The following is a 16,423-nucleotide window of genomic DNA, read 5'->3' as shown; positions in this document are numbered from 1 at the left end:
CTACGGCTTCCCGATTGTCTCATCCTCCACAACGCCTCCTTACCCCTATCTTTAAACACTCTAAGGCACTTGCTCTTTCCGTCTTTCGCTCTTCCCTCTCACCGTTGAAGTTTCATTCCTCAATCCCAATTTGGTATAATAAATCCATTAGGATTAATCACAGAGCTCTTTTTTGGAAAGAATGGATAGATAAAGGTATTATCACCTTTGACTCCTTAATTAGCAATGATTCCTTGCGCGATTTCTCTGATATACGTACCTCTTTCCAACTTTCAAATACACACTCCTCCCAATTTCCCTTGCTCAAAAACTCTTTAGATCTCTTTATCTCTCAGGGCGCCTCACTTTCCAACACTGACCCAACCACTTTCCCGCTACCGGACTTCTCTATTCCCCTTAAAGCTGCTGCCATTTACAAGTTACTCTCCTGTTCCCCTGTAGAGAGAACAAAGTCCAAACTTGAATTGTCCTGGGAAACGGATTTAGCCCAAGAGTTCTCCCTTCAAGTTTGGAATTCCTTGTGGTCAAAGCTACATACTGCCTCACGTTCTGCTGGCACCACACAGACCTTGTATTTTTTTTATAATAAACTTTTTTTCACTCCCTCTGATCTTTATAGGTTCAAGTTAACTGACTCTAAGAAATGTTGGTCTTGCCCCTCTGACAATAGTGACCTTTTTCATATGTTTTTCCACTGCCCGTTGGTTAAGTCCCTCTGGTCCCGTGTTTGGGCTAAACTGAACAATATCTTAGCTACCAACCACACATTTGAGATCGTCCATATCTTTTTGGGTGGTATGGCTTCTATTTGGGATGTTTCTATTAACGTACGTAAGTTTATAGACTTGTATATAGCTATTTCTTTACAGATAATTACGTCCAACTGGAAAGATACCTCGAAGATTTCATACAATGCATGGTGGAATTTATTGTGTCACCACCATCGGCTGGATCGTGCTTTTGCTACCACTGTTCCCCTTTTGATCAAAAAGGATTTGTTATGGTCGCCACTAACTAATTTTCTTTCTCAACATGTCCCTTAATTTGCTGTTTTTATTTACCATTGTTCATGTTCTACATATAGTTCTATCTTATGCATTTGTTCAGTTGCTAGCTTACGGTACTTATTTGATGCTTATCTTGTACATTGGTTGCATTTTCCCTTCCCTTCCTCCCCTTCTCCTCTTTTCCGCCCTCCCCACCCATGAATCAAAACCTTAAAATGCTTTTTCCCTAAGTATATGCCCTACCCTTTCACTGGCATCTTTTTAGAGTATAATGATTTTCCTCTTTATACTGTTTTGCTGTATTGCCTGTGTCTTCTCTACTTATATTTTTTGTACTGATGTTTTACTTTGAATATCCTATCTAATAAAGCTTTATAAACTCAAAAAAAAAATTATAATATACATGCTCCTCAACGATTTTCGGGGACAGGCTACTTTTGGTAAAACTGAGCATGGTGTAATTTCACTGTCAACAGTGCAGCTTCTGCCCCACTTAAGAATGTCACTTAGGATATGTGTCCTATTCAAATGCAAAACACCCATTTACGCATTTAAAGGGTAATTTTGCCAGTGCTAGCCATAATATAGGTCCTCATTTCGACTGTAACGCAAGCCTATGTGCGAAGCTTCGAAGGCCCATCTAACAATTCATGAAGCAGAAGAAAAGGACATAGGGTCAGGACATGAAAAGCCGGACATATTTTTTGTATTCAAAAGGGAGAAAAGGTCCGGTTTCTAGGATTAAAACTGCGTAGTTACAGGACGAGTCAGGTTTCACCCATTTTCTGTGAATAACTTTATTCAGTATTGTTTACGAACAACAGTTCATAAAACCAATAATACATCACAACAGCAATACCCAAACTCAATGCATTTAAAGAAAAGTGAGCATGCAGATAGATGCGCTTTGAGATTTCTGCTTGTACAGCCAGAGAGCAAGGAATGCAGATAATATGATTTAGACTAGGGTCCCTTAATCTAGACAGCTTCAACTAGCACCACACTTCTCTAGTACACCGCACTTGGACCCAGTGCTGAAAGGTAAACTTAAAGGCCCTCAGTATCCATGATAACTGCACAAACGCAATACTATGGGGTAAAACAGAGAAGATTCATTAGGACATAGCTTGCGAACGGTTACTGCCTTCCGGCTGTGTGCAAATACCTCACCTGCAGAGGCATGTCTTCCTTAAGCCATCTGCCCCTTCGCTGTTGGTGTTTGCACTCGATACGATAGAGTCAACGACAGAAAGAAAATAAGCGCGCGGCAGCAGAGGGAGGGGGAGGGAGTCTGCACCGGATTCACTTTCGGGAGCGAGCAGCGCCAGGAGCGATAATTGCTACCATATGGCGCCACTCGCTCCCGCAAGTTAATCTCCACACGTGCACGTGTTGCCATTAAAGGCAATGGAACGCATGCACGTTTTTGGCTGAAAAGCCGAATCCATTGCTAAATGTCTTTTTGCCTATGCAGCACATGCGCGCAGCGTAGGCGAGACCTAAAAAAGCGAAGTTCTAACTATACCATTCATGTTTGTCTGCAGCTCTTTGGTGCCAGTTCATTGGTCACTGTCCTATGTTAGGATTGTAACTTCTGAACTGCAAGTAACACAAGGATCTCTGTGACAAGGGAAGTAACCCACTGAGCTATCCACATAAAATACAGTTAATCTGCATTTAAAAACTACTAACAGACAAATGATTGCTCTCCAGCAGGATCCTTTATCACCAGTGTTATCTGGGCATTTTGTATTGTCTTATTGTTGTCCTGCATCGGCCATGATAATGATAAAAACTGTTTAAATGAAGCACTCATGAAGTATGTGCCCTGCTGGGCCTGCACAGATTTTAAAAAGAAAAACAACTAGTAACACATTCTCTTACCCACTCCATTAGTCAAACTTTGTGTCACAGCCTGATGTGATAAGCTGCTACAGGGGTCAGGAAAGGTGAATAGCAATAAACAAACTTTTTTTCTCCAGCACTGCATAGAAAAAGAAATATCCATGCAGCAGGACAGTAGGCAAAGGTTACCGGTGCCAAACAAAGGATTTGTCGCCTTTCGCCATGTAGAGATGAAGGGGTGGAAAAATAAACAAAGCCTCGTTAACATGTAAATGGTCTTTTAAAGACCTGTGAAGTACCCGGGTGCGGCTGCGATAATCTCAAAAACGGTCTGTGTGTGTGTGCGCCCGGGAAGCTGTCTCAGCCCGGGCGCACACACACAGAGACAGCCCTTTGAGCCCAATGCCGTTGCGCGCCTGCCTTCAAGCCCTCACTGCGAGGGCCAAGGCTCCCGTCTGGGTGGACAAGGCTCATGTTTGGGGGGGCCTGGCCCACCCGGCCCACCCTGCTAGAACCGGGCCTGTGTACCACTAGAGGAAGGTGACATAGAAGTTGTACTGGCCATGTCTTTTGGAGGGTACAGTAAGTGGAGCAGATGGTGCAGGTAGCAGGCAGCTATTCAGTGGCATGGCTAGGAAACCACTGGCCCTAACGCAAGCAAGGAAAATGAACTCCCCATCCCCATGTTGGCCAATAAAAGACAGAAATAATTGTGCTTCGCCTCAGGTCCGTTTCCCCTGCCCTGGGTAAGGCTTTGGATTTGGGGTAGTCCCATTTAGCAGCTAAGGCTCAAACACTACCGCCCACGAGCATGGAAGCCAAGTGGTCTCATGGCTCGTGTGAGCCTTTCAGCCAAGCTATGAACTGTATTCTGTGCAGCCTCAATAATCCTAGAACGCAATGCGCTATTGGCTGACATGAGTGCGATGGGGGCATTTGGCGGACGCCTGTAGAAGGTGGCAAGTGCTGCTTTGTATGGAGTAGTGAGCAGCTCACTTGCTTGATCCTCATTTGCACAGATGCACTCTTACATCACTGCAGCTGTGTTAGTGAAATGTCCTCTGTGCAGAGCTACCACGTACAAAAAGTGGAGAGGTGCAGAAGTTGTATGTCCAGTTTGGGTGTAGACAGGACACAAACAGGTTGCAGTCGAAGCTCTCTTAAATCCTTGACCTGTTAGATCAGCTCTTATTCAGTGCGATTTGACTTATTCTGGGAAAGATTATACAGGACGTGTGGGTTTATGTAAAAGGGACTCTGCCAGGGTATGTGTAATGTCTGCTTGTGGTTCGCCTTACGTCTTCAATAAACAGGGGTGGGACGCTCAATCTCATGTTTACATGGAAGTGGGTATCCGTAGTGCTTTGAAGAAATAATCATGATCCAACAGTATGTCCAGACTCCGATTATTCTTCATGGGCAACTAAAGAGTTTGGAAAAGCAGGTGGGGTGCTTTCGACTGGTTGGACACAGAGAGACCTTCATCTTACCACCATTATGTCTGTGCTACGGAAGTTGTCACGCACACAGGCCAGTACCATGGCGATGCGCTCCACAGATGTCACAGCTCTACCAGGCACCTGAAGTGGATTCAGGAGCATCCTAGTGCCATCAGAAAAGTCTGTGGATGGTGATCTACTTGGGCTAGGAGCTGCTCCCTGTTGGGCTGAAAGAAATTGATCAGGTTCAATAAAATTCCTTTTGGACCTATCTGCTCTCCTGGTCATTGGCTGCCATTACATGGTCTACCACGGGAAATACTGCAAGCAGATAAGCCAGCCCTGCAGCGTGTCCATCATTAGGCAACAGCTCTTCCTGAACATTTAACCCCTTCAGCGCGGCGCGGATAACCGCGCTGTGCTGAAGGGTTCTTGCGCGGGCGGGGCCGTGACGGAGCGGTTCCGTCATGTGCACAGCACGACCGACGCGCATGACGGAACCGCTCCGTCACAAGCATCGAAATGGTTAAGTGTACGGGGGACCCCCTGTTATTTTAAACGTTGCTCTCTCCACCATGGTGGCACTATTAATAGTTAGTCCTTTGCAAGGAAGAAAAGACCTTCATAGAGTAATTGCAATGTTTCAGGAAGATAATTGGAGCACCTTGTAATCCAGTAAAGCCTGGTCTGCTCGCCAGTCTTGCCATGGCATACAAGGGGAGGGCCACATTTTGTCAAGCCCCCATGCTCTGCTGGAAAAGAATTGTGTATGTTAAAAGCAAGACTGCTTTTGCATTAATGAACAGGCAGCTAAACTAAGCCAGACCACTATATTGCGCCAGATGCAGGAGCTGCTGTGTTTTCTCAAAAATATGATTTGGGGAGGACATGAACGGGAATACTGCAACTTGCTTTGACAGTTTTTTGACAGGCCTGTGTGTTGCAACCTCCTAAGAACACTCAATCCTACTTATAAGATTGCTACTAGCAAGTCTTGTGAAAACAGGGTCCCCATTTCTGGCTTCTATGCATAATAGAGTGTTTAATTTGTAAAAGAAAAACATAAGTGCCGCAGCCTGAGTCAGGAGGCCACTGCAGCTTGCACCACCCATTGCCCCTGCCAGCGCTGCCAATGACAGTACCAACCAGCTACTAACCACGACACTCCTATAAGAGGGACAATTTAGACTATTCCAGCCCCCAAAGGCATAAGAATGGTTTGATTGACAGGTATTAGTCATTTTTAATGTATATTGAATAATTAAACAACTGTTGTGCTCATTTCAAAATTAGACAGACAGCGCCATCATATGGTGGATTGTTATAAGAGGCAGTTTAGACAATTAAGTACCGGTGCTGAGCACCAGAAGCCACTGTTCAAGTTAAGCACTATAATAGGTGTGCAAGGTTGTCTACTTTCTGAGATTCCCCTGCAGTCCAAAAGTATCTTGGTACGGTTATTGTATAGGTATTTATATCGTGCTTTCTACACCACTTGAGAGGCTTCAATAGCGTGCTAATGGTGTTATGTTCTATTTAGAACCCTTTTCTACTTTTATGTCAGCAGTAGTGCTTTAAATTGTCTGGTGCTGTCTCAGTGCTTGAAATGGGCGGGCACTGTCAGGTCCTGAGTACCTGTCCTTCTTTATTTTGAGAGGGAGAGTACCAGCACTTCTCAGTCTCAGCAGAGGAACAATACCTTACATTGGACACTACTGGCACTTCTCAGAAGCAAGTAGATTCTCTGGTATAGGGTACCTGTACTTCTGTCTTCCCATCTGAAGCACTGGTCAGCAGAAGGCTGTACAGTGGCTTGGCTTCTGCATCCATTAACTAGATTGGTCTAATTAAAACATACCAACAATAGCGCCACATCAAAATAAATAAAGATTGTGGTACCTCAAAGTGGGTGTAGGAGCTCATTGAAGACTATCTGGGAGAAAGTATAACGTTACAACGCATGCAATTACACAACGCATGCTTTTACAATGCAGTCCTTACATCGCAACTACCATTACATTGCATGATTTTACAATGCATGCCATTACAACGTATTTTTTTTAACTACCATTAAAACGCATTCCATTACAACGCATACCATTACAACGCATACCATTACAACGCATAATACTTTTAGGGCAACAGTAGGGTAAGTGTTGGATAGTGTAGGGGTAAAAATTTCTATTCCCACTCAATGAGTGCAACAGTAGGGTAAGTGTTGGATAGTGTATGGGTAAAAATTACTATTCCCATGTACCCCAAAACCCATACCCACCCTATTACTAAACAATCTCCATTACATACCTTATAATGCGTTGTAATAGCATGCGTTGTAATGGCATGCGTTACAGTGACATGCGTTGTAATGGCAATGCAATGTAAAGGCAGTTGCGTTGTAAAGGTAGGTCGTTGTAATGACTGCGTTGTAATGGATGTTTCCCATCTGGGAGAGTACAGATGTGCAATAGAGAGTCACCAAGACGTGTCCTTGGCTCCCAGAGCCATACCTGCATCTCCTGCCACATGCACATCTTTGTAAACGCGTGGTCTCTTTTGCACGGAAAGGAGGGGTGGCAATGCCAAAGCGTTACACAGATGAAACCAAAGCCTCGGCAAAGTTGTTCTAAAGCCATTTTACAGTTCTTGAGTTTCGATTTACTTCTGAGGGAGACGATGTTGTGACTGTCACATGGCTGGATATCATATCAGTCTTTATAGGCCAGGGTCCGGACTACCGTTTTAGGTAATACATATTGTTCTCTACCCCCGACTTCCCACCCCTTGCACTGGGTTCTCTCATCTTCACCAAGTTTCCTCAAAGTTTAATTCTGTAGCTGCCGCCCATCGTCAACCAAAAAACACTGCCACTCCCAGTACACAGGGGTATGTTGTGTTTGGGAACCCGTGCGGTCAGCACCCGTCCCCTCCCCCGCTGCCTGGCACCGGCGTGCCATACATGTGCTGTTCAGCGTCCCCATGGGAATGACATCTCTGGGCACGCCTGAAAAGAATGCCCAGCGTCTGACGAGGAAGGTGCACGAGTCGAAAGTCCCTGCTGAGGAATGCTTGGCATTCGAGTGCCGGCATGTGCCTGGCACGTCGAGGTTAGCCATTGATTTTGGGCTCCAGCCTGGGCGTTCCTTTCTAGGTGAGGTCACGCGGGGGAGGGAGTGAGCGCGGCATTAACGTAATATATTAATGTCATCAGGGCTCTCAAGTTCCAAACCTGACACTCCTGGGAAGGCAAGTTCTGGGCTCTGGCAGTCAACAGGTAGCAAGTGCAGATCAGAACTGGGCCTGCCTCCTATGCTGGTACCCCATGAGCCCCTTCTGGGTATTCATGTTAAGAGATATGTAGAGGCCCTCAAGGACCCTGCTGTTTTCTTTGACTCAGGGGCCACTGTGGAGTTTGATGCTTATACAGAAGTGGAACACCGAAAGGTGTGTCATTGTCAACTACTGGGCAGTCAGTTCATAACACAGGTATCAGCTGACCACGCTGTGCAATATTAAACTTCTTTCTCTTATGTAAACAGTGACACCTTGCGGCCACTTAGAGCATGGCATCAGCTGACGAGCTCTTCCATCACTTCCTGGTAATCATGGGGAGAAGAGAGCAGGTTTATTCCTGCTGACCTGGATACTTAATGATGTTTTTCCAAGGATTACCTAAGACTCCTTCAATTTGTTTTACAGCTGGTTATATTTAGATGATTGGAACAGTTAAAGGCAACACCAGTGGAACCCGATGTACCTTGCACTAATAGTCCCAGACATATGATGCCAATTAGTTTTTACAATGCTTCGTGTAACACAAAACAAGATGGTGTCTTTCTCCCATACTTTATTTTATTTTATTTAATGCGATTTTATATAGCGTGAACATTACCGGAAGGTGTCAGAGTGCCTTACAAAAGAGCCAGTTGCGTTACATAAGGACTTTGGATTACATGAGTTACATAAGAGATATAAACAGGAAAAAAAGTGCAAATGTACAAGTGGAGCGAAAGGAGGGAAACATTGCAAATGTACGAGTTGTAAAGTCACTCAAGGAAGAGATACAAACAGATAAACTCCATAATCACATAGGAATGGTAGTAAGTACAAAGGACTACTACATATACTAGTGGTTAGAGATAAATATATATACAAATTGCAAATTCACTCAGGATTACATTTTAACAGCGATTAGGCTTGGACAATTATAAATTACATATTTACAGAGCAGGAAATTCTTGCCATCGTTCAGCCAGGTGTTCAGGTGGTGTTGCACTCAAGGGTGGTGGTCTTGGGTGACCGAAAGTCTTGAGTCCAGAAACGCCTATGATTCAATTAAAACATGAATTTGCCACCGAACGCCAGTGGGCGACTACGGGCATGATAATAGCTAAACGAAACATAGCGCAACAATGGGGAGTGGGGACTGTCCCGACGCTGCGGAACTGGTGTAATGACATGGACATGATCATGGTAACGGAGAAGGCCACATTTACCAATAGGAAATGTCCCAAAAAATGGGAAAGAGTGTGGGGTAAATGGAACATATATCGGGGAAACATCTTCACCCCTCCAGTGGAGGACAGCGACTCGGACGAAGGCGTGTGATACTAGTGGAGGCTTGTGTGCACAAAAGTGAAAACTTGTACGAATTGACTGTAACGCTGTAACATCAAGCAGTGAAAATGTAAATCCAGATCAATGTTATTCAACAAAATGTTTAATAAAAATAAAAAAATAAAAAACATGAATTTGCCCCACAGGCTAACCTCTGGTGGGCTCACGACTTCCCTATTGACAGTATGCCATGGTAGAAGCAGAGGCAGCTTGCCGAAAACGGGACCTCGGGCAGGGGGCTCCCCTATAAGGCTGTGAGATGGTGCCTGACCGTCGCCATCTTAAGGTCAGGCACCAGTCTGCTAATGGGTGCTTCTAATAACTGTGGCAAGCTTGGGGAGCCCCCCGCCCCTCTTCGTAACTCGAGCTTCACTCACCGCCAGGCGCTGGGGGCCGTCATGTCCCTGAAGGTGCTCTCCAGCTGGTGGGGGTCCATCATGCCCCTGAAGGTCCTCTCCAGCTGGTGGGGGTCCCGGCTCAGAGCATCACCCCCCCCCCGTCGTGGGCATCACCACGAGTCGTGCTCCAGCAGTGGAGCTGCAAGGGCGGCCTGGGGAGGGTAGTTCCGCAACGCAGTGCCACGGCGTCCGCTGCCTCGGTGGTTGACGCGGGGCCCCTTGTGACTTGGGGCCGGAGCGGAAAGCGGAATCTGTGTCAGCCGCCGTTATAGGCGGCGCCGCGGGCTCCATTCTCCGGGATGCTCCCCTTGCAGATCACGACCCCCGGGGTTGCAGGTCACCTCCGGGGACACCCCTCACCGCCAGTCGCCCTCAAACTTCAGGTGAGGCGGCTTTGGGAGCCAAGGGTGCCATATATTGCGTAGTTAATGCAGGGCCTGGAGAGGAGCTGATCGGAGTCACGTCCAATCGGCTCCTCTCCTCTCCTCTTCATCCTTTACACAGGATATTGTCTGTGTATTAGGATTTACAATCACTCTGGTATCCAGGAATCACTGTAGTGTCTGCACATATCAGGGGGCCACACATTTGTAGCATATAAGTTTCTTGATGTCTGACAAAGAGTCTCAGGACAGCTAAATGTTTTTTGCTGTTCTTGTGATGTTTTGTCCCAAAAATCTATTAAAGTAAAAATAAATTGGACAAAAAGTAGTATGTTTGATAACAGAGAACTTTGGATTTCTGCACTTAATCCCTTTAAAAGGTGCAGATGGGCTCCCCAAAAGATCACAGATTACTTTTTTTTACTTGTGGGTAACCCCCACTCAGTCATGAGGCAAGGTATCTGGAGATAATGATTAGGAATCGTTTTCGAAAAACCTGTAATTTTTTTATCGTAGGTTTCTAGAGGGATAATAAAAACAATGGCAATTGTTAGGGATGACTATTGATCCCACTGGTTGTCGTGTTTCAGTCTGAAATTGCGGCTCCATGGATGTCCACAGCTAGTGTGCCGGACCAGGCATAAGCTTTCCTTTACACAATGTATTGACATAAGGCCCTAATATTCAGAAGCAAGGCCTGTTTGCCCATACCAGGCATCGGGCATTTCCCTGGGAGGCTGGACGGGTGGCGGGGGTGCTTTTGTTACAGGGGGCCGATGTTGTAGCAGTGCAGCAGTTTTAAAAGCACTGCAGAGCTTCTTGTATATCCAACAGTTTTCAGAAACAATAAAAGTGCAAACATAACTCTGGTGATTAATGTACCTGCTGGAAAGAGATCAGAGTTTTGTCTAGTTGCAGTTTTGACTCATCTATGGTAGCGCAGAGGGTTATCCTGCTGCAAAGAGCGTGCCCTATGCAGATTATAGAACAGTATTTTATCTGTATAGCTAAATGGGTTACTGCTTTTGTCACAGAGAATATTTTGTTACTGTGCACTTCATGAGTTACAATCGTAATCTAAGTTTGAAAGTTATTTTTTTCGTTCCAGTTTTACATTAATCAAATTTTGCTAAAAAGGTTTTTTTTGTGTAGAAATACATTCTTATTAGTAAAGTCAATCCTAACCACTGTGTTACGTTCTTAATCCTGAGTTTGTGCTTCCCCAGACCAAGCATACCAGTATGAATGACATGTGAATCCTACACCATGTAGTTCCTTTTGTCTTGTGTAACATTTTCTATACGCTGATTTACACACTTATGATTCATTGTCTTTGTATGTGTGTGCAATATAAAATTCTCCAACACTCTACACTGGTATGAGAGGTACTATTAAACAAATGAAATACATGTGAGAGAGGCTATGGAGAGAAAAGAGGCACTGTTGGAGGGTGATAGCGAGAGAGTCTTTGAAGAACCCCAATAAAAATTGCAGTACCCTGGTGCATTGTAAGTTCATCATTTACTATCCTTTACAAATGAATATAATTGAATATATAATGAAATATGTGATGTAGAATGCACCTTTTTTGCCTTCTTTCCCAAATTTTCTTGGAGGGAGAACACCCCCAACACACCTTGTAGTGGTCAGGCTCGCTCGCTATGTACCATAGGGGTGGTGGTATGACAAAATTTGCCAGGGCGGCTTTGGGTTCCCAGTCCCAGAAGAGACACAGCAAGAAGGTTAACTGCGGACTGTTCCCCTTGATGACGTGAGTATGATTTCTCCCTTTATCTAACTCTTTTACTCACCAGCATTCGAGCAATTCTAATGCTATTTTACCTCTTCCATCCAAAAACAGGGTGTGACTACAGAGGAGACTCAGTGGAGCCCTAGAATTATAATTAAAGGGTGAGACTAAGAATGGTTCACAGGTGTAAACAATGACAGTGCAGGGTGCTTGTGAGCTTGCAGTGACCATCACCAACACAAATTGTGTTTTTATAATGAACAACTATTTCATCTTGTTTTCATCTGAGCACGTTTTCCTTTGAATCGTGGGCACAGTGAATCAGCATGGAGTGAAGTGAACTCCTCTGCGTGCAATGGATTTAATTAAGTTTGTGTGTCTTATTCCATTTATAGCTTCACCGGAGCTCCTCAAGGAATCGCAAACTCAACAGCGAGCATCTCATGCATTACGCATGAGTATGCGTGAGTGCGTGGTGTGCATGAGATAATGTTATTAGTAGGAATCTTGGACCGATGAAAGCCTTGGATCCCCCAGGAGGCAGCCACTTCCGGCTGAAACATGTCAACTGGTGGGATTCCGGAGCAATAGTCATATGCAGTATGCCCACTTGTCATTTGTTTTTAATGTCCCTCTAAGCTCAGTCTTAGCAGTTTAAATTTTAAAGAGTTGCTACCTACCCATCCCATGGTATCCTGCATTCACCTATGAAAGGCCTCAAATGGAGGAGAGATAGATTGGCCAACAGATAGGATTAGCCGGATGTTGTCAGCATAATTCATGAAGTTGACTCCATGAGATCAAAGTGGTTGTATCAAAGGTCTTAGGTCGATAGTGAACAAAGGCAGACTCAATCCGGACCCTTAAGGACCTTCGAAGGGGCAACTTCACAGACAGTTTTAAATGAGACTGAAAGGGTGGAAGATGGATGGCTTGAGACCTGTTTTCCAAATAGGATTGGCACCATCTCAGGGGTGTACTTCTAATAGCAGTCTCTGACAGCCTGGTAATGAGAGTGTTATGGTTGACCACGGCAAAGTTGGCAGAAAGTTCTAATGGTGCTGAGTCCACAAAGTAGCCGTGACCTCCTTCAAAGCTAAGGTCATCCACGACCAGGAGACAAGCTTGGATTCAGTTTCATGTGCAGGACGAAATGCAGATTGTGTAGCGTTCAGCATACAATGATGTTCCAGAAAGTTACATACATGTGTATTTACATATTTCTCTATTATATTTACAGGAATAGGCAAGAGAAAGATACGTTGGAAATGACTTAAGATAGAAGGGTCAGGCATAGTTTTCTTTAAATAAAAGAATCACCACAGCTTTCTTTCCATTCTGTAGAGAAAAAGCATGCAGATAAAGAGTGATTATAGATATCCTGTGATGAGTTAGCCAGAGATGACGATGTTATCCTCTAGGCTATAGAGGGAAAATGGTCCAAAGGGGAACCAGAGCAGACAGAGTTGGAAATTTCAGGAATGTTTCAGAATCCATCTGGCCAAAATCATCCAGGGTTGGTAGTATGTTGTCTGCGTCAGTACTGGCATTCATCTGTCATGTGACTGATTTAGTCCCTACTAGAGATTTGGTGCTGTTTGAACCGGAAACTAACCACATCCCAGATGTTCTCACCCCCATTGTGCTTAGCCGTCTACTTTCCTGACTCTCCATTGGCCAGTCTTTCAAACTTTCCATTCTCTTCCCTGTGGGACTTTGATGATTTGTGAATTCACACCAGAGGCGACACAATTAGCACTTAACCCTGCTTGTTGGCTCCCTGGGGCTGATATCCTGACAGACATCTTGTAAACAGTCCCGTTTTTGGATAATTTACTGTTGGCCAGAGCTCAAGTGATGCAAGTAAACATCTGTACATAGGTGGGCCCTCTAGTGGTGCAATTGCTATATCACAGGTATCTACCCATCACATAGGAATAACAGGCCATACCTACCAAGCACACTCAGTTGAAACTAATCTTCTGATAATGCTTATCATTTGTACACCCTTCATGTTCAGAGGGATACAAAGGAACTTTTGTAAGTACCTGGTGAGCAGGCTGCCTTGCCAGGGAATCAAAATGAAATGACACACATGGAGTAACAGGGCGAGAGCGGTCTCCCAAGAAGCAAACTCTTCTTGATTTTTATTTTTTTGTAAATCTTTTTTTATTGTTTTTTGGTTTTTAATACAACAATAACAATAATAAAGCATTACTGCATAGTTAACATCTTATGTCCCTAGGACACTTACATCAGTTCTCATGGCGACAAAAAGCTTTACAGGTAGTTATTCGTTAGACGTGCATGTGTGACAGCACCGATAGAGGTGTACCAGAACGGTAATCAGCATTCAGAAGCTAATCTTGTAGGGAGGCCTGTAAACCTCTGTGTGCAGACAGTAACAGTGAGTCACGAGAGTGGTACCGATGATTGTGGTAGACTGTGCTGTTAACCGTACTGAGGGGAGCGACTTGAAACTTGGAGCTGGGTTGGAGCACCTCTGCTTGCCTGTGCTTGTGTGGGGATATGTTGCCTGTTATGCCTGTGCCCCGTGCTGTCGCCATATGCCCCCGTAAGAGTGACAACACCTATCGTAGCTGTGGGAGCAGTGTGTTTGGGCGCTTCAGGGATTTGAGTCGCATGAGCAGCTTTGTCTATCCGGGTTGCGTGCCAATGCTGGTTGGGCTGGTGGTTCTGCATGTTGTTGCAGCGCTATAAGGATCGCCTCCCAGTGTGTAGCTATTGGTACTTTCCTAAGGCCTATTGTTTCTTTGCGACATATCGGTACGCCCTCTGCCCTGGCCCATGCGAGTGTGGAGTGTCTCCAAGTTTGAAAGTGTGGGGGTCAGGAGCCTTCCATTGCTTTGTAATTAGCCGTTTGGCAGCTATTATGCCTAAATCCAAAAATCTGGACGTGACTTTAGTGTTGCGTGTTCTGCGGAATCGGTGCAACAAATATACTGGTCATTCAAAGGGTATCTCTCTCTCCGTGCAGGCATGCAACGCGTCTGCCACCTCCCTCCAATAGGTGTCAAGACTGGTGCAGCTCCACAGCATGTGTATCAAGTCTGCATCTACAACAGTACATCTTGGACAAGCGGCGTCCGTACGATGAAAATATCTGTTGATTTTGGCCGGCGTATAATACGCTCTTTGCGTGATGTAATATTGAATCAGTCTGAACCTCGCGTTCCTGGGTATCCGAACTGGGCTGGCCAGTACCTGCCCCCACTCTTTGTCCAAAAATTGTCTGCCCAGGTATTGTTCCCATTTATGCCTAAGGGGGTCTAACCGGATCGCCGCGTGTTGGCGCAGCAGAGCTGCGAACCAGCGTATCAGCCGTCTACCTCGTCCCATTACATGTAAGTATTGCATGGTTAGGTGTGTGGGGAGCTCGGTCGCTATGTCTCTCCAAAGTGTCATAAGCGTGGCCAACAGAGTTCGATGCATGAAGAACTGCCCCGCAGGGAGCCCATCCTCTTCTATCATGGTCGCTTATGGAAGCAGGGCACCATTACGGTAGAGATCCCCCATAGACTGAATCCCCACCTTGTGCCATCATTGCAATTCTGCGGCGGTAAACGTCCCATGTCTTTTAGGAGTGCCCCCTAGGGGAAGGCCAGGGGCATACGGCGTTATGCTTAGAGTTATGCAGAGGCTCCGTTAGTAACACCTGTGTGCTATGGTCACCCATAGTGACTCCGGAGGCCGTATATGCACACCTGGATGAAAAAGCTGGAGAATCTGAGACTGCATGAGCGGTGGAAGCGTAGTTGCAGTGTCTTCACATTGGCGACCTGCCATCAATCTGGCTACCCATTGTAGCTGCGCTGCCAGGAAGTAGTGTTCTAGACATGGTGCAGCCAGACCCCCTTGGTCAGTGGGCAGATATAATTTTTGAATGGCCACTCTGTGTCTGCTGGAGCCCCAGATGAAGTCCCTAACCAATTTTTCCAGCATGACAAAAAAGGAGACCGGTGCGTGAATGGGTAAATTAGCAAAATAGTACAGAAATCTCAGTAAGGCGACCATTTTCACTAATGCACCCTGCCTGTCACCGCAAGAGGAAGCGTGCTCCAGAACTGCATCTGGGATTTGATGGCCGTGAGCGTCCTACCTAGGTTGCCGTCCAAAAGGTCTCTTGCTTTACGATATATTCTGATTCCAAGGTATCGGAAACGTATCTGAGATCCATTGCACCGTCACCCCTTTAAGTACGAGGCCCGGGTCAGGGACACCTGCGTTAAAGGCGTAAAGCTTGGACTTGCCAATGTTTACCTTTAACCCGGAGATAGCCGCGAACTTCCGCAAAATTTGGGCCAGATTGTCCGGTACATCCGCAATGTCTTGGAGGTAGACTAGCAGGTCATCTGCATATGGTGATACTTTGTGGATGCCGTCCCCTAACTGTATGCCCATTTGCGAACGTATCGACTCTGCTAGTGACTCCATCGCAAGTGCGAAGAGAAGGGGGACAGCGGACAGCCCTGCCTCATCCCTCTCTGCACTGGGATTGCCTCCAAGATGTATGGGCCTGTCTTCACCCTTCCCACTGGTTTTGTGTAGAGCAGGCGGACTAATTGTAAGAAAGCGGGGCCTAGCTTGTATCTCTCAAGAACGGCAAATATGTAGTTCCATTCCAGTGAGTCGAAGGCTTTCTCGGGATCAAGCACAAGGCAGCCTGCCCTCGGGCATGTGCATGTGGAGTATGCGGCTATGCGGAAGAAACGGTGCAGGTTAAGAGAGGTATTGCAGGCTGGCACAAACCCATTTTGATCCGTGTGCACCAGCGAGGGAACCACCTGTGCCAGCCTTTCAGCCAACAGCTTATAATCGGTGTTGAGGAGGGTGAGGGGCCTATATCATGTCAGTTGGGTCCCTGTCAGGTTTGGGCAGCAAAATCAGGTACGCCTCGCAGAGTGATGGGGGAAGCCGGCCCGCATCTACGGCGGCTGTGTAGAGAGCGTGCAGTCTTGGGCCCATT

This window comes from Triturus cristatus, chromosome 11 (assembly GCF_964204655.1).
Source record: "Triturus cristatus chromosome 11, aTriCri1.1, whole genome shotgun sequence".
In the NCBI taxonomy this organism is placed as follows: domain Eukaryota; kingdom Metazoa; phylum Chordata; class Amphibia; order Caudata; family Salamandridae; genus Triturus; species Triturus cristatus.
Note: the sequence above shows the minus strand (reverse complement) of the source record.